The sequence below is a fragment of the Carcharhinus amblyrhynchos genome, chromosome 31, assembly GCF_965287045.1.
Source record: "Carcharhinus amblyrhynchos chromosome 31, sCarAmb.v2.hapA, whole genome shotgun sequence".
In the NCBI taxonomy this organism is placed as follows: Eukaryota; Metazoa; Chordata; class Chondrichthyes; order Carcharhiniformes; family Carcharhinidae; genus Carcharhinus; species Carcharhinus amblyrhynchos.
In genome coordinates, this window is record NC_137354.1 from 8689092 (window position 1) to 8713950 (window position 24859).

Below are 24859 nucleotides of genomic sequence, written 5' to 3' on the forward strand. Positions count from 1 at the left end.
TCCACTGGCAGGAGGACTGGCATCCAGTGGGCACAGATAGCTGGCAAAAGGCAGGTGGAAGCAGGTTCAGCAGCAACTTCCTGGAGGGAATCAGATATCGATTCCAAAAGGGGAGGATCTGCAGGAAAAAGCAGGACAATGGGACAAACAGCATTGGCATGATGGGCTGAATGGCCTCCCACTGTGGTGAATGAAAGGAAGAAATGATACTTGGTCCTGGAAGTAATTCACTCCTTGTAGGTTCAACCTTGACCAAGGAATGGCTATTAGAACCAAGACTAAGGGGATTGGAAAAGAAAATCAGCAAGAGAGAGAGAGAGAGAGAAATAAAGGCAGTGAGGCAAAGAAAAAGAGAAAGGGAGAAAGAGAGAAAGAGCAAGAGAGTGAGAGATAAGCAAGTGAAAGAGAGAGAGAGACAGAAAGATGCAGTGGTGCATAAAAAGGGAGAAAGAGCAAGAGAGAGCGAGGCAGTGAGGCATAAAAAACAAAGGGAGAAAGAGGGAGAGGGAGAGAGAGGGAGCGCGAGAGAAAGAGTCAGCGAGGCATAAAAAATAAAGGAAGAGAGAGAGAGAGATGAGCAAGGGAGAGAAAGGGGCAGTGAGGCAAGGAGAAAGGAAGAGCGAGAGAGAGAGAGACGAGTGTCATACAAAAAGACTCCAAGAGACGCCCATGCTAATCGCTGCACAATTTTTAAAAATCTTAATTTTGAAAAGGTTAAAAATAAAGACTCGTAATGGGAAGTAGGAGGTTGAAACATTTAATCATGCAATATATTACAGACCTCCAATAGCCAGTGACCTACACTAATTTACTTTTAATCTTTTCAGCCATGCACTAAAACAAGTCTGCACTTGGACAGATTCTATTTAGCTGCTAATCCATTAATGACCCAAGCATTATTAGACATCAGGTAACGTTCTCCTGCAAGACAAACACTAGCAACTGCGAACTGGCACAAACCTCAGATCCATAAGTGCAGGCAGGGCAGTTCAGGAGGAGGAGACAGGAATTAAATTGGAAAGAGGTTTGGAAAACCAACAATCATTTGTTATCTCAGTTTGTTGCAGCACATTGCAGCTCCCTCTAATAATCTCTACATGTCTACACAGATATGCACTCAGCAATCAACGCACACGACTGCTGTCTTGGTGCTACACAGTGCAACATACTAAGCAGCTGACATATAGACTACTGAGTACCACACTCAGCACTCCACGCGCACCTTTATGCTACATGTGATTTTTCCCTTCACATGTTACATCATGAATTTTGTAAAGTTTATTTATTTACTAGTCACAGGTATGGCTTACATTAACACTGCAATGAAGTTACTGTGAAATTCCCCGAGTCGCCACCGCCCGGCACCTGTTCGGGTCAATGCACCTAACCAGCGCGTCTTTCAGAATGTGGGAGAAAACCCACGCAGACATGGGGAGAACATGCAAACTCCACACTGACCCAAGCTGGGAATTGAACCCAGGTCCCCAGAGCTGTGAGGCAGCACTGCTAACCTACTGTGCCGCCCTAATAAGGTTTTAGCCATTAACACCAAACTTCCACAGACAAAGTGCTGCGATGGCTCACCAGACTGGTTCCTGGGATGGCAGGATTGGGTCGACTGGGCTTGTACTTACTGGAGTTTAGAAGAATGAGAGGGGATCTTACTGAACTGTGTAAAATTCAGACAGGACTGGACAGACTGGCTGGAGGGATGTTGTTTCCTTGGGCTGTGGAGGATAGAGGATCAGCCATGATCACATTGAGCCTGCTTTGCCATTCAATGGGCCAAATGGCCTATTCCTATGTTTACCAGAGGCTTCACTTCCAATCATTCGATTCACACGTTTTGTCCTGCCCTTGTTGATCGTCATTTATTGATGTCTTACGAATATGAAATTTAAGCTTGTATACAGATACACAAAATGAAAGGGGAGAGACAGGGAGACAGAGAGAAAACACGTGGCCCAGCATGTTTAACTTGACAAAGAGAATTTGATTCCAGCTGGAAAGAAAGAGATGTCGCCAAAGCTTTTTGTCTTGTACTCATTAGAATAAAGGCAAGAGTGCCAAATTTCACATAATCACAACAATTTAGGGTGCTGATTGGTTGGCATGTTGATTTTGATTGGCCAAGGTGTTGCCATGGAGAAAACAATGGAGAACTAAAGGCTCCCCAGGCTCCTGGGTAATTCCACAAAAGGCGAAGGCTTGATCGTGTTCCTTGTATTTGCAGAGAAGAACAGGTACCTGTGTCCGATTGATGTGCTGCTTAGGTGCGTTGGCCATGCCAAATTCTCCACACAGGCGCCAGAGTGTGGCAACTAGGGGATTTTCACAGTAACTTCACTGCAGTGTTAATGCAAGCGTACTTGTGACACTAATAAATAAACTTTAAATAATGCCACTTTGAGCAAGTGTAAATGAGCCACTGATTATCCTACATTTGTTGTCAGTGTGGCTATTAGCACACTCAGGGTTGTTTAACAAGTGCTGCCCTAACATAGAATCACATCTGACCGCAGACATTTTGTTTCAGGCTGGTTGAGCGTGACCTATACTCTGCCTTTACAAACAGCCAATGGAACATACTGTCTGATTCGGTCAGCCAATTGTTGGAACCTACTTACCAAACAATCTCCAATGGGATAAATTGTTGTGATTGCTTGAAATTTGTCATTCTCGCATTTGGCCTGATGAGTGCAAGGTGAAAACCTTTGGTAACATGCCTCTCTTTACAGCAAGATTCAAACAAAGATAATTAGTGGGTTTCCAATTCGTCACTCCTTTCATGAGTGTCACACTTTGAGAAGTCATACTACTGTCGGGCAAAAGTAAGAGTTTACTTTAGCCAAATCTCAGACTAAATACAAACAGGACAAAAAGTAACAGAATACGAGGAATTCAGTGGAAAAACAAAGGCCTCAAATTTATTTTGACGCTCCCAGTCACTTTTCAAACATCTCAGAAAATGATTTACTCGGCAAGGCGGCACAGTGGTTAGTACTGCACTGCCTCTCGGTATTGGGTTCAACTGCAGCCTTGGGTGGTCTGTGTGCAGTTTGCACATTCTCCCTGTTTCTGCATTGCTTTCCTCCGGGTGCTCTGGCTTCCTCCCAGGTTAGATTGGGATTGAGCATGCTAAATTGCCCCAAAATGTATAGGTTAGGGGAAATAGTGTGGTAAATACGTGGCCTTACGGGCAAGGGCTTGAATGAGATGCTCTGTCGGAGAGTCGCTGCAGACTCGATGGACTGACTGGCCTCCTTCTGCACTGTAGGGTTTCTATGACACTTAAATTTTAAATTTTGCACACAGACTTCAGCCATCATTCTGCGTACGTGCCTCACGTGTTCTTATCACAGTGCAACAAAACAAAACACCATGATGCAGAAATATTAAATGCTAAACAAGAAGCACATTGCAGGAGATTAGTTAAGCTACGCACATGGAAAGATGGGATACAAACAACAGAGTCCTAGTCTATGTATCGAAATTATAACGAGAGAGACTTTAACTCACTGGGAACCCATTCAGATACACAGTGTCAAAATCAAGCCCATTGCACCTGAATTTATTTACTAGTGTCACAAGTAGGCTTACATTAACACTGCAATGAAGTTACTGTGAAAATTCCACGGCCTCCACACCCATTCGGGTACAGTGAGGAAGAATTTAGCATTATCAATGCATCTAACTAGCACGTCTTTCGGACTGTGGGAGGAAACCGGAGCACCCAGAGGAAACCCACACAGACATGGTGAGAACGTGCAAACTCCGCACAGGCAGTGACCACAGAATTGAACCTGGATCCCTGGTGCCAAGAGGCAGCAGTGCTAACCATTGTGCCACCATTCCACATAAAGAGAGAGAGAGAGAGAGAGAGAGAAAAATAGAGAGTGGATAGTGAGATGTAGTAGCAATAACATATACATAACGGGCTAGAATTTCACCACATTGTCCGCCCCGGAAACGGAACAGGCGAGGCTGGCAGAACGGCATTCTCCATTGGCAGTCAAGGCGGCAAAATTCTGGCACAGATCTTTTTAAAAATTTAAACTCTACAACAACACAATTGACAATGTGTACACACAAACTACAGCCCGGACAAAGACATCAAGCGCATCAACTAAGATCTTCATGGCTGGTACATACAATGGGCAAGTCAACCCATTCACGTTTGGGAACAGTAGCAGATACCAGGAAATGACTTGTTTTTTGTTTGCTTGTGATCTAATCTCAGATTTCAAACATGGGTTATAATCAAGTTGAACTGCGCTGGTGAGTTAGGACACGATGTGAAAACTCTCCATGAATTACTGCCTTGAAGTTACTGCCAAGGCACATTTTTCACAGCGGGAATCAGGGAGCCTGAAACTATTCTGGGGATCTGAACCTTTGAGCCAAAAAAACGGAGAGAAAAATTTAGGTTGCAGATCTTCCCCAAAGACTTTCAAAAAGAGAGAAAAAAAAAAATCGCTCGTGATTTGAGTTTGTTCCGCAGCATTGAGCTGTGCTGTATGCAATCGATCTTAAGTTGGGCTTTAAACAATAACATCCTTAGTTTCAGAACATAAAGCAAACTGGAAATTATTCTGCCCCTTCAGCAGTACATTTGTCACAAGCCCGGGCCAATGAAGATTTACTGCACCTCTCAACAGGGAGAAAAAAAATGGTACTTTTCCAAGCCATGAAATGCTGCAGTCATTATTCGTGGTCACTTAATTGAATATTGGCACAGGTAGCAACTTTATATCAACCTTCTGCATTTCTTCCCATTGTGAGGACTTGGCCAATTTCAAACACTGCACTGGAAGAAAATAATAGCTGCTTTTCACAGGTCACTTTTGCCTCAGTGCCTTGCTTATGTCAAAGATACTTTCTAAGTTAACACTGGAAGAAGTACTTTCAATAAGCAAAAGGGTTTTTTGCCCCACACAAAAAAACACATCACAAAGAATTGCCTGTGAAGGAAATTCCCCCAATTTATACCTGTTCGTCTTCAATACTACCAGCATATTAATAGGCCAAAACTCAGGCGGTGGACAGAACAGCACGATGGCACAATGGTTAGCACTGCTGCCTCACAGTACCAGGGGATCCAGGTTCGATTCCCCGCTTGGGTCACTGTCTGTGTGGAGTCTGCGTGGGTTTCTTCCGGGTGCTCCGGTTTTCACTCACGCTGCAAAGGCGCGCGGGTTAGGTTGATTGGTCATGCTAAATTGCCGCTTAGTGTTGGGGGATTAGCAGGGTAAATACTTGGGATTACAGGGTCGGGATTGTAGTCAGTGCAGACTTGATGGGCCAAATGGCCTCCTTCTATACTGCAGGGATTCTGAGATTCTAACTGCATTGCTCAGTCAAGGTAATTTTTGTACACAAATTTGTATTATAGAATCCCTACAGTGCAAAGGAGGCCATTCGGCCCATCAAACCTGCAATGACAACAATCCCACCCAGGCCCTATCCTCGTAACCCCACATATTTATCCTATTTATCCCTAACCTTAAGGGGTAACTTAGCATGGCCAATCCAACTAACCTGCACATCTTAGGAATGTGGGAGGAAACCGGAGCACCTGGAGGAAACCCACGCAAACATAGGGAGAATGTGCAAACTCCACACAGACAGTGAGCCAAGGTCGGAATTGAACCCGGGTCTCTGGCACTGTGAGGCAGCAGTGCTAACCACTACGCCAACCCATTCTTCCTTTCTGATTGAAGAGATGGCCACCTACAGGACTTCCTCCTACCTTTTCGCCTCAGTGATACAGAATACATTCTGAAATATAGCACTCCATGAGTACTGATTAAAGGCCATCAGCCTGAAACATTAACTGTTTCTCAGTCCCGAGTTGCTCCGTGATGTGCTGTGTGTTTCCAGCAGTTGGACCTATCTCACACTAAGCTGATCTTTCTCTACACCCTAGCTATGACTGTAACTCTATATTCTGCACTCCCTCGTTTCCTTCTCTACAAACGGTACGCTTTGTCTATACAGCGCGTAAGAAACAATACTTCTCACTGTACACTAATACATGTGACAACAATAAATCAAATAATTTTCTACATTTACTGCTTATTCAAAGCAGGTTACTGAAGACCCACTGCAACAAAATTCTATTTGAACCCCTTCCATGAACATCATTCAATATACAACCACTGTCTACTCCTGAGGCCTGCAGATGCTCAGTCCCTGAGGATAGTCAAGATAGAGGGAAAAGATCTTGGTGGCATTAAAGGATTAAGGGATCTGGGGATAGTACAGGAAGGAATAGTTGTAACAGCAGAACAATCATGATTTTACTAAAGAGCAAAGCAGGCTCTCGGGGCTACTGGGCTCACTCAAATATTTATTTTGTTCTTCTCTACAATGATTGTTGTAAAATTCAGTTGTAAACTCAAATGTCTTAAATTACAACTTTTCTATCACCCCATGCAGGCATGAACACCATTCTAATTTAGATAACCTGGAGTTCATTTACAGTCACGGGAGATTGACAACCGCTGTGATTCTAATTTGCGTACACCTGCACTATTGTTGTTCAGTGAACGCGAACCCTTCCATTTATAGTGTGCCGCTCAGCACACCCCACAGTGCCGCACAATTAACAAACTACTTTGAAGCACCCAGTCCCTATTATTATCAAACAAATGCAGCTGCCAACGTACTCATACTGTAGCGCAGTGCTGCGAACAATAGGAGGGTGAAGAGCCAATTCATCATATTTTGACACATGAATGTTGGTTAGGATACCAAGCGACCCGTCACCTGACCGCTGCCCACTACCCCCACAGTCTTTAACACCCACCTGTACGTGCAGACATCAGGCGGTCAACATTTTTGACAATGCACTTCTGGGGCAGCACAGTGGCACAGCAGGCCAGCACAGTGGCACAGCAGGCAGCTCCCAGGGACCCATGTTCAATTCCAGTCTCGGGTGACTGTCTGTGTGAAGTTTGCACGTTCCCCCCCTGCACTGTGTGGGTTGCTTCCCACAGTCCAAAGATGTGCAGATGAGGTTGATTGGCCATGCTAAACTGCCCTTCAGTGTCAGAGAGATTAGCAGGGCAAATACTTGGGCTAGGGCCTGAGTGGGACTGTTGTCGGTGCAGACTTGATGGGCCAAATGGCCTCCTTTGGCAGCACAGTGGTTAGCACTGCTGCTTCACAGAGCCAGGGACTCAGGTTCGATTCCCGGTTTGGGTCACTGTCTGTTTGCACGTTCTCCCCGTGTCTGCGTGGGTTTCCTCTGGGTGTTCCAGTTTCCTCCCACGTTCTGAAAGACATGCTTCAAATGCATTGACCTGAACAGGCGCCTGGCGACTAGGGGAATTTCACAGTAACTTCATTGCAGTGTTAATGTAAGCCTTATTTGTGACTAATAAGTAAACTTTTAACACTTTAACTTCTGCACTGTAGAGATTCTCCGCTAAGACTTAGTACTGCACAGAAGCCATCGGCCTAGATTACACGCTCAAGCTTCTGAGGGTAAGATAGGAGTCACATGCTTTGGGTTAGGAGTCATGCGGAACCAGGTGCAGGGTCCTTCAGGAAGAGGTCTGGCATTTTCTTATAAGCACACATGGGGAAGGCAGTCGGGGGAGCTCCTGGCTTCCTTTCACACTGCTCATTGAAATGGGAGGCTTCTAAGAGTAACTGAAGAGGAATGTGCTGGCAGGGAGATTAAGAACATAAGAAACAGAATCAGGAGTAGGCCATCTAGCCCTTCGAGCCTGCCCCGCCATTCAATAAGATCATGGCTGATCTGAAGTGGCTCAGTTCCACTTTCCCGCCTTCTCCCCATAACCCTTAATCCCCTTGCCTACCAAAAACCTATCTACCCGCATCTTAAATATATTTAGCAAGGCAGCCTCCACCACTTCAACAGGCAGAGAATTCCAGAGATTCACCACCCTTTGAGAGAAAAAGTTCCTCCTCAACTCTGTTCTAAACTGCCCTCCCCCTTATCTTGAGGCTGTGCCCTCTAGTCCTGCTGTCCTTTCTGAGCGGGAAGAACCTCTCCACCTCTACCCTATCCATCCCTTTCATCATCTTGTACGTCTCAATGAGATCTCCCCTCATCCTTCTAAACTCTAACGAGTACAAGCCTAGTTTATTCAGCCTCTCCTCATAGCTCACCCCCCTCAACTCCAGTATCAGCCTAGTGAACCTCCTCTGCACTCCCTCCAAGGCCAAAATATCCTTGCATAAGTACGGCGCCCAAAACTGCACACAGTACTCCAGCTGCAGCCTCACCAGTGCCCTGTACAGTTGCAGCAAGACCTCCCTACTTTTATATTCAATCCCCCTCGCTATGAAGGCCAGCATCCCATTCGCCTTCCTGACCACCTGCTGCACCTGCAGGCTGGGTTTTTGCGACTCATGCACAAGGACCCTGAGGTCCCTCTGCACCGTCGCCTGCTGCAGCTTTTCGCCATGTAAGTAGTAGTCCTTCCTACCATTCTTCCTACCAAAGTGGACCACCTCACACTTGCCAACATTATATTCCAACTGCCAGTTCCTGGCCCATTCACCCAGCCTATCTAGATCCCTCTGCAGACTTTCCACACCCTCTGCACAATTTGCCGTTCCACCAATCTTTGTGTCATCAGCAAATTTTGACACCTTACACTCAGTTCCCTCCTCCAGATCATCTATATAAATGGTAAATAGCTGAGGCCCCAGCACCGATCCCTGGGGCACTCCACTAGTCACCAACCTAGGTGACTAGTTGGTGGGGTTAAGCAGAGGACCTCCCATTTGGAAAGATCATAACTACTGCTTCTGAAACAAAAAACGCTGGAAAAGTCTCGGCAGGTCTGACAGCATCTGTGGAAAAAGAACAGAACCAACGTTTCAAGTCTGGATGATCCAAACATTTTTTTTTTCTCTCCCAGTAAGAAGTCTCACCACACCAGGTTAAAGTCCAACAGGTTTATTTGGTGGCAAACACTTTCAGGGCTCTGCCCCATAGATGCTGTCAGATCTGCTGAGATTTTTCCAACATTTTCTGTTTCAGATTCCAGCATTTTGCTGTTATGTTACTTCTAGGGTCCTGCCTTAATGGTTAACATTCATCCTTAGTTGGCTAACGTTGCTGAATTAGAATTGCTTCTTAAAAATCCAAGCGGACTCACTATTTGTACATACATTCCAGCACTTGCACAGAGATTAACAAGTCTTTCCATTCCAATAGATAAACACTGCAATGTTAAGGGAAGGTTTAAATAGGTATGCATAGATCCACAGCAGGATCAGCAACCAGAGAATATAGATTTAAGATAATTGGTACAAAAAATCCAGAGGGGAAGGTAATTGAGATTTTCTTGGTACAGCGAGTTATTAGGATTGGGAACACACCGTCTGAAAGGGTGATGGAGGCAGATTCATTAGCAATTTGGAAAGCCAACTTGATAAATACTTAAAAAGCTCTGCGTGACACTGGGGAGGCCAAATACAGACTAGGTGAGCGTTTGAATATCTTCGCTCATTCCGCAGACACCATCCCAAGTTTCCTGTCATTTTAATTCTCTGCCTTGCTCCCACTCTGATTTTTCTGCCCTTGGCCTACAGCAGTGTCCAACAGAACCCAATACAATCTTAGAGGACTGTCCCATCTTTTAACTCAACACTGGAAACAACACTGATCTCAACAGTTTTAGATCATAGCCTCTGCCTCCATTTTGCCTCATTTCTTTCCTAAGTCACGCACCTTGCATTTGCAGTGCTGCCACCCAGCCATGTGGGGGTAGCACATTGGCAGTGTGGTTAGCACTGCTGCCTCACAGCACCAGCGACCCAGGTTCAATTCCCAGCTTGGGTGACTGTGCAGAGTCTGCACATTCTCCCCATGTCTGCATGGGTTTCCTCCCACACTCCCAAAATTTGCAAGTTAGATGGATTGACCTTAGTGTGGGTTTCTTCCCACAGTCTAAAGATGTGCAGATTAGGTTGATTGGCCATGTAAACTGCCCTTTAGTGTCAGGGGATTAGCAGAGCAAATACTTGGGATAAGATCTGGGTGGGATTGTTGTCAGTGCAGACTCAATGGGCCAAATGGCCTCCTTCAGCAGCACAGTAATTAGCACTGCTGCTTCACAACACAGGTTCTGTTCCCAGTTTGGGTCACTGTGTGTGTGGAGTTTGCACATTCTCCCCATGTCTGCATGGGTTTCCTCCGGGTGCTCCGGTTTCCTCCCACGTTCTGAAAAACATGCTGGTTAGGTGCAGTGTCACACACCATCTGTGTGGAGCTTGCATGTTCTCCCAGTGTCCATGTGGGTTTCCTCCGGGTTCTCCGTTTTCCTCCCACAGTCCAAAGATGTGCAGGTTAGGTGGATCAGCCGTGCTGAATTGTCCCTTAGTGTCCCAAGATGTGTAGGTTAGATGGATTGGCCATGGGAAATGTGTGGGGGTACGGAGATAGAACAGGGGAGAGGGTCTAGGTAAGATGCTCCCAGAGAGTCGGTGCAGACCTGATGAGCTATGTGGCCTTCTGCACCATAGGCATTATGAATGCCCTTGCATTTATTTAGTATCACAAATAGACTTACGTTAACATTGCAATGAAGTTACTGTGAAAATCCCCTAGTCGCCACACTCTGGCACCTGTTTGGGTACACTGAGGGAGAATTTAGCAAGGCCAATGCATCTAACCTGCACATCTTTCAGATTGTGGGAGGAAACCGGAGCACCCGGTTGAAAACCCATACAGACATGGGGAGAACATGCAGTTTTCTGCATAGACGGTGGCCCAAGCCGGGAATCGGATCTGGGTCCCTGGCGCTGTGAGACAGCAGTGCTAACCATTGTAACACCATGCCACCCCACTATATTAGAGGTCTCATGGAAACATATGAAGGGACTAGATAAGATAGAAGCAGAGAAATTGCTTCCACTGGCAGGTGAAACCAGAACTAGGGGGCATGGCCTCAAAATAAGGGGGAGCAGATTTAGGACTGAGTTGAGGAGGAACTTCTTCACACAAAGGGTTGTGCATCTGTGGAATTCCCTGCCCAGTGAAGCAGTTGAGACTACCTCATTGAATGTTTTCAAGGCAAGGATGAATAAATTTTTGAACAGTAAAGGAATTAAGGGTTATGGTGAGTGGGCGGGTCAGTGGAGCTGAGTCCATGAAAAGATCAGCCCTGATCTTATTGAATGGCAGAGCAGGCTCGAGGGACCAGATGGCTTACTCCTGTTCCTAGTTCTTATGTTCTTATAACCTTGCATCCACAATGCAACAGCACAGTAGGAGAATGTTTATATGATGGAATATACTATTGTTGCTAAATACAGCTTGAAACACAAGTTGCTGTTTGCTACTGCCATGCATGTTCCTGCAGTTAATGACCTTTTCCATTGACCATCTTAAACAAGATCCCAGGCTTCAACCTATCAACTCTGCAAAAAGGTAAATGTAATTCAACAGGAAATTTCCAGATGAATGTGATAATGATTTGGTGCCCACAAACATCCCCAAATCATAAAATCCCCATAGAAAGCATTCTTTCTGGTCGTATCACAGCTTGGTATGGCTCCTGGTCTGACCAAGACCGCAAGAAACGACAAAGGGTCGTAAACGAAGCCCAATCCATCATGCAAACCAGCCTCCCAACCGTTGACTCTGTCAACACCTCCAGCTGCCTCGGCAAAGCAGCCAGCATAATCAAGGACCTCATACACCCCGGACATTCTCTCTTCCACTTTCTTCCGTCGAGAAAAAGGTACAGAAGTCTGAGGTCATGTACCAACTGACTCAAGGACAGCTTCTTCTCTGCTGCCGTCAGACTTTTGAATGGACCTACCTTGCAGTAAGTTGATCTTTCTCTACACCCTAGCTATGACTGTAACACTACATTCTGCACTCTGTCCACTTCTCGACGAATGGTATGCTTTGTCTAGCCCGCAAGAAACAATACTTTTCACTGAGTCCTAATACATGTGACAATAATAAATCAAGTCAAATATTCAGAAACTTTTTACTGAGCAATATGCATTAACCCCAATGTAAATGCATTAAAGCTGAGAAGACAATTAAATACATAAATAAAGGAAAAGATACTTTGCCAACTAATGCTCCAGGTTTCAATTGTGAATGAATTCTCAGGGCAAAAATCTTTTTGCTTTCTCTTTTTTTAAAAAAATCTTGGCCAGTATTTATCCCTTGGCCAAAGCAGATTATGTGGATGCTATCACATTGCTGCTAGTTTGGGAGCTTGCTGTGCCCAAATTGGCTGCCGTGTGTGCAACAGTGATCTTACTGCCAACAAGGACTCAGCTCTGACAAAGGGCCACCCAGATTCGAAGCTTTGGCTCTATTCTCTCCCCACAGATGCCGTCAGCCCTGCTGAGGTTTTTGAGCCTTTTCTGTTTTTGTTTCCAGAAAAAAAAGGACTTGATTAGCGATAAAGCATTTGGAGATGCCCTGAGGTACCAAAAGGCACTACATAAATTTAAGTTCTCCCTTAAACTAGTCCCAGCCTGAGAGTGCCTCGGGGGTTTGGGGGAAGCAAAGTGCCATTTATAAACATGTTAGTTCAAATACTTAAATATTTTCGAAATACCTCAAGTGGACAAAAGGAGCTCGACTTTTGTCTACAATAATAGACCACATAGTTATTCAACAATATGTAACCTAGCCACTGAAATGTAGCCAACCCACACATCAGATCAACATCAAAATTGCACCAACAATCGCTGTAGTCCTGATGGCTGTTAATACATGTTTTAAATAAATAGTTATTTAAATTTGGCAATAACATTTACGGCTCTACTAGCAACGTGAATCAATAACCTTTGTTGGAGCACAATTAACTATTTGGCTCCCCCCCACATAACCCCCCAAAAATAAACACACTCTTATCAAACGGTTAATGATGTGTCCCAATCAAGTTCACGGCTCCCCCCTTGTTGTGAGTAAGCTGCTGAGACTTTTGAGACATTCTTCTAGTCTAAACTTACCACTCACTGCTTTCCTCCCTCTCTGGGCTTCCAGTAAACCTCCCCCACCTCTGTCCCAATTCCAGGGAAGATCCCAGCACACGAGGTTGCAGCTTGAGGCAGCTTTTGTTGCCAATGGTACTGGGAGGCGAGTCGATTCGTTTCAGGGTAATTACAGCCTGCGTTCCTCGCATCGCGAAAGGGACAAGGCGAAACTTACAAGGGCTCGCATTGTGTCAGTTACACTGGAAAACCCACGAGAATCAGACATGTCTCTTCCTGACTGTCCAAATTAAAATGCTGTAAAAGAAAGGGGGTCTCAAAAAGTTTATATTAAAAGAGGAAAATCCCCTTCTACAGTTTTTTTCTAACCCAGCAATAATCTACGAGCTGGGCTGAGGGTAACATTTCTAGTTTAACAGAGCATAAACTCAATGTAAAGTGTGCAATCTCTAGCAGTGACAATGTAACCCGGGCCTGCTGCTACAGTAACCCCCCATTTGCCAGAAGCCACTTCCACACCAGCATTTTCTATTCATTAACTTTTTTTCTTCTATCTTTGCAACATACCTGTTTCGCAGCTGATTTTTTTTTGTGTGTGTATATATTTTGTCCTCTCTTTGCAGCTGTCTGGTCGCTCCAAATAGGCACGAGTTGAGAGGTCCCGGGCCACCGAGGTAGAGACTGCAGCAATTCTGCCTCCCTTTCGTGTGAATATATCGTGTCCTTTCCTTGTGTGTGTGCGTGTAGAGAAGGAGCCCAGAGAAAGCAGCCTCTCCTGTCCACAGCCCGGGTCCGCTTCAGAAAGACGCCATGGCCCCAGAATTGCTACATTGAAGCCAGCGGCAGCGCCAACCATTCACATCCGGGAGGGGGGGTTCCTGGATCAGGCAGCAAAAGTAAAGGGGTGATTATATTGGAGGAGTGGGCTTCCTAGCCTCTGAAGTCAAGGCAACATGATTATAAAGGTGGTGGGAGTAGATGTGCAGTGCTTTCCGCCCGCTTTACTGGAATGGGAGCGTAGCTGCTCTCCCGGTGCCTCCCCGGCTGCCGGGTGGTTGGGGTCAGAATTGCTACCTCGCACGGATGTGTATCAGAATGCAGCAGGAGGCGAGGCAGAGCCCGGGAGGGCAGCGAGAGGGGATGGGTCTTGTCCTATGGAAACTACAGGGACATGGTCCCCGTTTCTGTCTGTAGGTGAATGGTCCCCGTCCCCGTCTATGGAGGAATGATCCCCGTCTCTTTGTGTGGGCTGGAGGGGGGAGAATGATCCCCGTCTCTCTGTGTTTGGGGGGGGTGGGGGATGATCCCCGTCTCTCTGTGTTGGGGGGGGGGTGGGGGATGATCCCCGTCTCTCTGTGTTGGGGGGGTGGGGGATGATCCCCGTCTCTCTGTGTTGGGGGGGTGGGGGATGATCCCCGTCTCTCTGTGTTGGGGGGGTGGGGGATGATCCCCGTCTCTCTGTGTTGGGGGGGGTGGGGGATGATCCCCGTCTCTCTGTGTTGGGGGGGTGGGGGATGATCCCCGTCTCTCTGTGTTGGGGGGGTGGGGGATGATCCCCGTCTCTCTGTGTTGGGGGGGGTGGGGGATGATCCCCGTCTCTCTGTGTTGGGGGATGATCCCCGTCTCTCTGTGTTTGGGGGGGTGGGGGATGATCCCCGTCTCTCTGTGTTTGGGGGGGTGGGGGATGATCTCCGTCTCTCTGTGTTGGGGGATGATCCCCGTCTCTCTGTGTTGGGGGGGTGGGGGATGATCCCCGTCTCTCTGTGTTGGGGGGGTGGGGGATGATCCCCGTCTCTCTGTGTTGGGGGGGGGTGGGGGATGATCCCCGTCTCTCTGTGTTGGGGGGGTGGGGGATGATCCCCGTCTCTCTGTGTTGGGGGGGTGGGGGATGATCCCCGTCTCTCTGTGTTGGGGGGGGTGGGGGATGATCCCCGTCTCTCTGTGTTGGGGGGGTGGGGGATGATCCCCGTCTCTCTGTGTTGGGGGGGGTGGGGGATGATCCCCGTCTCTCTGTGTTGGGGGGGTGGGGGATGATCCCCGTCTCTCTGTGTTGGGGGGGTGGGGGATGATCCCCGTTTCTCTGTGTTGGGGGGGGTGGGGGATGATCCCCGTCTCTCTGTGTTGGGGGATGATCCCCGTCTCTCTGTGTTTGGGGGGGTGGGGGATGATCTCCGTCTCTCTGTGTTGGGGGATGATCCCCGTCTCTCTGTGTTGGGGGGGTGGGGGATGATCCCCGTCTCTCTGTGTTGGGGGGGGTGGGGGATGATCCCCGTCTCTCTGTGTTGGGGGGGATGGGGGATGATCCCCGTCTCTCTGTGTTGGGGGGGGTGGGGGATGATCCCCGTCTCTCTGTGTTGGGGGGGATGGGGGATGATCCCCGTCTCTCTGTGTTGGGGGGGTGGGGGATGATCCCCGTCTCTCTGTGTTGGGGGGGGTGGGGGATGATCCCCGTCTCTCTGTGTTGGGGGGGTGGGGGATGATCCCCGTCTCTCTGTGTTGGGGGGGTGGGGGATGATCCCCGTCTCTCTGTGTTGGGGGGGGTGGGGGATGATCCCCGTCTCTCTGTGTTGGGGGATGATCCCCGTCTCTCTGTGTTTGGGGAGGTGGGGGATGATCCCCGTCTCTCTGTGTTGGGGGATGATCCCCGTCTCTCTGTGTTTGGGGAGGTGGGGGATGATCCCCGTCTCTCTGTGTTGGGGGATGATCCCCGTCTCTCTGTGTTTGGGGAGGTGGGGGATGATCCCCGTCTCTCTGTGTTTGGGGGGGTGGGGGATGATCTCCGTCTCTCTGTGTTGGGGGATGATCCCCGTCTCTCTGTGTTGGGGGGGGGGTGGGGGATGATCCCCCATCTCTCTGAGTTGTGGGGGGGGAGAATGATGCCCCGTCTCTCTGTAGGGGGTGGGGAATGATTCCCCCGTCTCTGTGTGGGGTGGGGAATGATTCCCCCGTCTCTGTGTGGGGTGGGGAATGATTCCCCCGTCTCTGTGTGGGGTGGGGAATGATCCCCCGTCTCTCTGTGGGTAGTGGTTGGGGGGGCGGAATGATCCCCTGTCTCTCTGTGTGGGGGGGGGGGGGAGAAATGATCCCTGTGCCAGTCTTTGGGGGAATTGTCTTTGTCTCTGTCTGTGGGGGGATGGTCCCCGTCTCTGTCCCTGTCTGTGGGGGGATGTTCCCTGTCTGAGTTAAACCACAGGAAATGGTCTTTGTCTTGGGTTAAATCGCAGGGGGATGGTTTCTGTCCCAGTATAAACCACAAGGAACAACCCCTGTCTCTCCTGGGTTAAGTCACAGGAAATGATCCCTGTCTGTCCCATGTTAAACTTCCCATGTCTCTGCACATTCTCAATATTTTGAACACCTCTGTCAAATCTCCACTCGACCTGCTCTTCTCCATGGGAAACAGTCCCAACTTCTCCAATCTATTGGACAGAATTGAAATTCCTCATCGCTGCAATATGTTAAGACATAATATTTTTGCCAACATTTCACAATGAAAATGATTATTTTCAGCTGGTGGAACAGTGAGGGCTGACAGAACTATGATGATAATTTGGGAGCTTCTCAAACACATCTGCTTGTAAATAAAAGCAAAAATGTTGTCTCAATACCTGGATGGGATTAAAATCCAGTTCTTGCACGGGTCCCATCTGCTTCTCAGTCTGTCCACTGATTGGGGTGGCACAGTCGTTAGTACTGCTGCCTCACAGCACCAGGGGCCTGGATTCAATTCATGGCTTGGGTCACTGTCTGTGCAGAGTCTGCACTTTCTCCCCATGTCTGTGTGGGTTTCTTCTGGGTGTTCCGGATTCCTCCCACACTCCTAAAATGTCTGGGTTAGGTTGATTGGCTGTGCTAAATTGCCCTTTAGTGTCAGGGGAACACCACGTGGGGTTATGGGGATAAGGCCCAGGTGGAATTGTGGTTAGTGTAGACTCAAATGGGCCAAATGGCCTCCTGCACTGGAGGGATTCTGTGACTGATCATTTCCCAGTAAAGAATCTGTTTGGCACTGTAAAGGGTGATGGTTCCTATCTCCCCCTGCTGCTATGACTGCATTGGTGCTATGGTTGTTACAGATGAGCTTGTGAAATCTGCTGGTATGGGTAACACCAGCCTTGCTTTCTCTGACGGGTGCAGGACAAGACAAAGAGTCCAAAGTCCTCTCCATGTTGGTAAACATGACCAAAAGAGGGGGTGTAGGGAACAATCATTAACAGGCGAGTACTAGTGGCATGTGAGACTTGGTCTCTTTACCAATAAACTTGTCACCTTCTTATTCCCGTCCGGCAAATTGAATTTCTTCAGCCAGAGGGTTGGGGAATCTGGGGAATTCATTGCCACTGAAGGCTGTGGAGGCCAGGTCATTGAGTGTATCTGAGACAGAGATAGAAAGGTTCTTAACTGGTAGGGGAATTGAAGGTTACGGGGAAAAGGTGGGAGAATGGGATTGAGAAACTTAGCAGCCATAATCAAATGGCGGAGCAGTCTCAATGGGCTGAATGGCCTAATTCATAAGGTCCCCGCAGTGCAGAAGGAGGCCATTCGGCCCATCAAACCTGCTCTGACAACCATCCCACCCAGGCTCTATCCCCATGACCCACATTTTTACCTTGATAATCCCCCTGACGCTAAGGGTCAATTTAGCATAGCCAGTCCATCTAACCTGCACATCTTTGGACTGTTATCTATCCTTTGATCTAAATTCCCAAAGAGGAATTACAACCTGTTCACTAATACAGGCGATCCATGCATGATTCCAGTTCCTTTCAAACATATATTTACCAGTGTAACCTTTCCCCTCCATGCTGCCCCCACCCAGCATGCCCATGCCAGCCTCCGCAACGTCCTCCCCTCCGGGTCTGAGGGGAGGTGGTGGGTTGAAGGCTCAATTTCAGAGACTGGCTCTCTCAACCTAGACTGACACTCACAATAAAGTCCTGACGGTGTGCCACACTGTCAGCAATGCCCTGTCTCAAGCGGAAGTACAACATCCCACACAGTACAATTTGAAGAAGAGTGGGGGCGGGTGCGGGGAGGGATTTCTGGCCAATCTTATCCCGCAACTGAATTCAGTAAACCAGATTGTCTGACCATAAGACATAAGAGCAGAATTAGGCCACTCGGCCCATCGAGACTGTCTGCCATTCAATCATGGCTGATATTTTTCTCATCCCCATTTCTCCATAATCCCTGATCCCCTTAATCAAGAACCTATCTATCTCTGTCTTCAACATATTCAATGATCTGATCTCCACAATCTTCTGCAGCAATGAGTTACAATTATCCAATTTATAAGATTTCCAATTCCAAATAGCCTGGTCATTTTTATCTCATTGCTGAATGTGGGATCTTGCTATACACAACTTGATTGGTACCCTTGCTATACTTCAGAAAGAAATTGATCAGTTGCTAACAGCTTTGGGGACTCTGAGGTGGTGTATATGTTGTCACAGAGTCATAATCTTGAACCTACCTACCTAACAGTGGGGTTCAAATATGGCACAATAGTTCTCTTAAGAACAACTAGAGTCAGGCATTGGATGCCAATTGAACCCATGGGGTGGAGATGCCAGCGTTGGACAGGGATGGGCACAGTAAGAAGTCTCACAACACCAGGGTAAAGTCCAACAGGTTTATTTGGAATCACAAGCATTCGGAGCACTGCTCCTTCATCAGGTGAGTGGGGGCAGTTTCACAAACATGGGCAGCAAGGTAGCACAGTGGTTAACACTGCAGCCTCACAGTGCTAGGGACCTGGGTTCAATTCCCAGCTTGGGTCACCGCCTGTGTGGAGTCTGCACGTTCTCCCCGTGTCATAGAGAGTCTTAGAGGTTTACAGCATGGAAACCAACTTGTCCATGCCACCCTTTTTTTTAAAAACCCCTAAACTAATCCCAATTGCCCACATTTGGCCCACATCCCTAGATAACCCATGTAACCATCTAAATGCTTTTAACGGATAAAATTGTACCCACCTCTACTATTACCTCTGGCAGCTTGTTCCAGACACTCACCACCCTCTATGACAAAAAAACTGCCTCTCTGGACACTTTTGTCAGCATGGGTTTCCTCTGGGTGCACCAGTTTCCTTCCATAGTCCAAAGATGTGCAGGTTAGGTGGATTGGCCATGCTAAATTTGCCCCTCTGTGTCAGGGGGACTAGCTAGGATAAATGCATGGGGTTATGGGGATTGTAGTTGGTGCAGACATGATGGGCCGAATGGCCTCCTTCTTCACTGTAGGATTCTATGAAACACGGCATATATGGGCAAAAACAAGGTAATTACAGATTGGAATGTGAAGGATGATTGGAATGTGAGTCTTTACAGGTAAACAAGTCTTTACAGGTACAGACAGTGCAAGTGGACAGAGGGACAGCCACAGGTTAAAGAGGTGTGAATTGTCTCAAACCAGGACAGTCAGTAGGATTTTGCACCATTCAGACTTTCAAAAGGGGAAATGAGAAGATTCTGGTCACTGACACCCCACTCAATAACACGTGAACTAAGCAAGAAAACTCAGGCACTATGGTGGGAGTTGCAAGTAGTGTGACGTGAACCCAAGGTCGCAGTTGAGGCAGTCCTCATTTAGCCCATGTTTCACATTCCCAACTTTTGTTGCGATAAATGCAACTTCCTTCTTCACTGCGAGTTTTGCACTTTCGTTGTGTGAGGACATGACCTCTGCACCGTTCAGACTTTCGACAGGGGAAATGAGGAAATTCTGGTCACTGACATCCCATTCGATGATACTTGAGATAAGCAAGCGGTTCTCATGGGATGTGGCAGAGGAACTAGACACCCAGCTAGACAAAAACATCGTTGACGTGGTCAGAATCCGGGGCTTTCCACAGAAGGATAATTCCAGATATCTCATGAAGTGGGGTGGGGGGGGGGGGTGGCGGTGGGGAGTTTCCCCATCCCACCCGCTCTGAGAATCTTAGCAGGTGGGGGAGTGGGGGTACAAATGTCTGTTGACTTCAGGCAAGATTTGCCGGTTTAATTCTGAGTGTGGCTGGAAAATCTTGCACAAGAAGTAGGAGCTGGAGAAGGCCATTTGGCCCATCGGGCTTCTTCTGTCACTCAATACAATCATGGCCAATCTTTGGCTTCAACTCCATTTTCCTGCCTGCTCACACCCCCCCCATATCTCTCAATTCCCTGAGAAGCCAAAACCCTGTCTATTCCAGCTTCAAATACATTCAACAGTGGAACACCCACTGTACACCTTTGGAGGGTGGGGGGAAACCGGAGCACCCGGAGGAAACCCATGTAGACATGGGGAGAACGTGCAGACTCTGCACAGACAGTCACCCGAGGCCGGAATTGAACCCAGGTCCCTGGTGCTGTGAGGCAGCAGTGCTAACCACTATGCCACCGTGCCAACATCCTGAACTCTGAAATTCTCTCTGTGAAACACCCACCACTCTCTGGAGGTAGTGAATTCCAAAGCTTCACAATCTCTGAATGAATGGAATTGTTTGAGGTGATTAACTTGATTTACTTTTGTCACATGTACTGGGATACAGTGGAAAGAATTGTTTCTTGCAAACTGTTACATACAAAGCATGCCGTTCATAGTGTTGCAGCTACAAATAGGATGTAGAGAAAGATCAACTTAATGTGAGGTTGGCCCATTCAAAGGTCTGATGGCAGCAGGGAAGAAGCTGATCTTGAGTCGGTTGGTACATGACCTCAGGCTTTTGTATTATTTTTCCCGATGGAGGAAAGTGGAAGAGAATATGCCCGGGGTGCATGATTATGCTGGCTGCTTTCCCGAGGCAGCAGGAAGTCAATGGATGGGAGGCTGGTTTGCGTGATGGATTGGGCTCCATTTACGACCCTTTGTAGTTTCTCCTCAGTCTTAAATGATTAGCCCCTTACCCTGAGACAGTGTACCTGGGCTTTAGATTCAGGGAGTGGTGAAAATAATCTCTCGCCATCTACACTATCAAGTGGCGGGACCTACTGAAAAATAAACAAGATATTTGTTCATTTTGCAAAAATAAGCAGCCAATTTATTTTTAATATAGAAATTGCTAATTTTTGTTTGGTGATGTAACAGCAACAACTTGTTTTTCCATAGCATCTTTAATAACTCAAATTGTTCCAGTGCAATTCATAGAACTATGCCTCAGCATGTTAAAGCAGGTGATGAGTGAGGTTTTAAGGAGGGTTTTAAAGGAGGTGAGCGAGGCAGCAATATTCACAGACAGAACTTCAGTGTTTAGGATGTTGGCACGGTGGCACAGTGGTTAGCACTGCTGCCTCACAGTGTCAGGAACCCAGGTTCAATACCAGCTTTGGGTGGCTGTCTGTGTGGAGTTTGCACATTCTCCCCGTGTCTGCGTGGGTTTCCTCCGGGTGTTCCGATTCCCTCCCACAGTCCAAATATGTGCGGGTCAGGCTGATTTGTCATACTAAATTTCCCCTTAGTGTCAGGGGAATAAGCAAGGTAAATGCTTGGTTCCGGGGGAAGGGCCTGGATGGAATTGTAGGTGCAGGCTCAATGGGCTGAATGGCCTCCTTCTGCACTGTAGGGATTCTATGATTTATGAAGGCACGGCTGCCAATTTTGGAGCGATTAAAATTGGGGAGGCCCCAGGGGTGAGAATTAAATGAGTAGAGATATCTCAGAGGGTTGTGTGGCTGGAGGAGGCTTTAGAGACAGGGAGGGGCAACGCAATTGAAAAGCTTTGAAAATTAGAATTTTAAAACCGAGCTGATATTTAACTTCGAGCCAGTCTAGGTCAGTGAGCACAGGGACAAATCGGTGAGTAGAATCTGATACGAGTTAGAACACGGGCAGCAGAGATTTGAATGACCTCAGTTTACGGAGGTTGGAATGTGGGAGGCTGGACAGGGGTGCATGTGGTGTGGGGTGCACGTGTTGTGGGTGCCAGCATTTTGTTGTCCTTCCCCAACTGCCCTTGAGCTCAGTGGCTCGCTTGGCCATTTCAGAGAGTCAACCACATTTTTCATTCATTCATGAAACATGGGATTCGCTGGTTGGCCAGCATTTATTGCCCATCCCTAGTTGCTCTTGGAGGCTAGTTGACAGTCAACCACATTGCTGTGGCTCTGGAGTCACACGTAGGCCAGACTGGGTAAGGACAGCAGATTTCCTTCCCTAAAGGACGCAAGTGAACCAAATGGGTTTTTGGTGACAATCGACAATGGTTTCATGGTTATCAATAGATTCTTAATTCCAGATTTTTTTTATTGAATTCAAATTCCACCATCTGCTGTGGGGGGGGGATTCGAACCCAGGTCCCTAGAACATTAGCTGAGTTTCTGGATTAACAGCCTAGCTATAATACCACTAGGCCATCGCCTTTGGAGTCACATTTAGACCAGTCCAGGTAAGGATGGCAGACTTTTTTCTTAGGGAGGTTTTATTTTATGACAATCGACAATGGTTTCATGGTTATCATTAAATTTGATTTGATTTATTATTGTCATGTATTAACATACAGTGAGAAGTACTGTTTCTTAAGCACAATACAGACAAAACATACTATTCATTAAGAGGGAAATGAGAGAGTGCAGAATATAGTGTTACAGTCATAGCTAGGCTGTAAAGAAAGATCAACTTAATGCAAGGTAGGACCATTCAAAAGTATGATGGCAACAGGGAAAGTGTTCTTGAGTCAGTTGGTACGTGACCTCAGACTTTTGTATCTTTTTTCCCCCCATGGAAGAAAGTATTTCCAGGGTGCATGGGATATTTAATTATGCTTTTCTGAGGCAGTGGGAAGCATAGACAGTGTAAACTTTTAATGGCAAGGTTTTTAAATTCACTATCTGCTTTGTTGGGATTTGAACCCAGGTCCCCAGAGCATTACCCCGGGTCTCTGAAATACTATTCCAGTATCAACACCAGTATGCCACCACCTCCTCTTTTCTACCTATAATTGAATAGGTAAGAACAGAAGCAGATGAGAGCAGTCCGACCCAGCTGGGCATGCAGAGAAGCATTAAAAAGGAAGATGATGTGGTTAGCTGTATCGAAGACTGTAGATGGGCCAAGAAGAAGTGTAACACTACATTCTGCATTCTCTCTTTTCCTTCTGTATGAATGGTATGCTTTGTCTGTATAGCGCGCAAGATATGATACTTTTCACTGTATGTTAATACATGTGACAATAATAAATCAAATCAAATCAGAATAAGCGCAGCTAGTTTATCTTTATCACAGTCTCATTTCTGACTTTGATAAGGGCTGCTTTGACACTGGTGAATTGGAAATCTAATTGGAGCGATTCTGGGAAAGGTACATGGCACAGATTTGTGAGGTTGCAGCATGTTCAAGGACATTAAAATAGTGTATGAACAAGGAGCAATGACATTAATAAAGTGACATAAAAAGTGATGATATATAATTGTGCCTGGAAACATCCTTTATCCTTAGTCACACAACGATGTCAGCAATGAATTCTCTCGACGTACTTTAACCTGTAAGTATCTCCATTTCCCTTCAATGACCTAGTTTCATTTTACTGAATACTTCTTGTTCCTATTTTTAAACTTACCTCAATTCGAAATCTCCAAAACCGAATGCTGTGTTTCCCGTAGCTTCAGGGGAAACACAGGCTTCACTAACATAAATTCATCCTAATGTCTTGTAAAGACAAAAGGGATTCAGTATAAACAGCCTGGAATTTAATCCTTAAAGCTTAATGTGAACTCAAATTGGGAGAGAGATTGTAGGCTGACATCCCTGGATGTGGCGCCAGGTTCATTTCAAGAGAGCTGGTTGCAGCCTATCTCGGATCACAAAACAGGGAAGCCAGAGGCTGGACATTCAACCCATCTTCTTCCATTCGTGTAAAATGGTCCGCAGTTACCCACCTTTCTATTGTACCATTCAGTTCTTTCTCAAGTGGCTGACTTTGTCTTGTCTGCTCCCGCACTGGGAGAAGGCAGTACAGTTTTGGGAATCAGTGAGGGAGTACATTTGAATCAGAGATTACTGTCCATTCGGATGTAAGGTTGTAAGGAATTGACCTAAAAGACCAAAAGACATAGGAGCAGAATTAGGCCACTTGGCCCATCAATGGGTGCATTATCACTTTGATAAAACTGTGACTGCAGGCTAATGCACCTGAGCTTTTGTAGCACATTGGTTGCCAATTTTCACAGAATCACTACAGTGCAGAAGGAGACCATTCAGCCCATCGAGTCTGCACTGGCCACAATCCACCAAGACCCTATCCCTGTAACCCCACATATTTACCCTGCTAATCCCCCTGACACTATGGGAGAATTTAGCATGGCCACACAACCTAACCTGCACAGCTTTGGCGTGCAGGAGGGAACCAGAGCACCCAGAGGAAACCCACACAGACACAGGGAGAATGTGCAGACTCAACATAGACCTGAGCCCAGAACTGAACCTGGGCCTCTGACGCTGTGAGGCAGCAATGTTAGCCACCGTGCCACCCTCTTACAAGTCCTCTTGCAAGGAAGGTCAACATAACCATTTTCTTTTCTAACTGTTTGCTGTACCTGCATGCCTGCTTTTGGTGACTGGCGTTCAAGGGTACCCAGTTCCCTTTATAAGTCAAAATTTCCCATACTAGTACCATCTGAATAATACTCTGCCATTCTGTTTTTCTGTCTGAAGTGGATAAGTTCACATTTATCCACATTATGCTGCATTTACCCATGTATTTTTCTACTCACTCAACTTGTCTTCATCACCTTGAAACCTGTTAACATCCTCCTCTCCTCTCACTGTCGTGAAGGTCTGAAGCGTACCTGTGGCATATCATTATCATTGACACCGTTAACTTGATATTTGCTGTTTCATAAAAGAAAGAAACGGCTTGACATTTAGTTATTGTCTTGTTCATTACATATACACAATAGCAGCACATGTGCAACAATACAATTCTTGAGTGATGCGGCAAGCA

At 46.9% G+C, this 24859-nt stretch overlaps 1 long non-coding RNA gene across 2 annotated transcripts in view; it reads right to left on the reverse strand.

Moving 5' to 3' along the window:
• Positions 1-13907, reverse strand: part of LOC145360493 (uncharacterized) — a 400843-nt gene extending 386936 nt beyond the window's left edge. The window contains exon 1 of one of the 2 annotated variants that reach the window (XR_013889726.1): positions 13513-13907. This is a non-coding gene — a long non-coding RNA (uncharacterized LOC145360493). Of the gene's footprint in view, positions 1-12963; positions 13069-13512 lie in introns of those variants that run through there. The other variant, XR_013889728.1, reaches the window with a different exon arrangement.
• Between the last annotated feature and the right edge of the window lie 10952 nt (positions 13908-24859).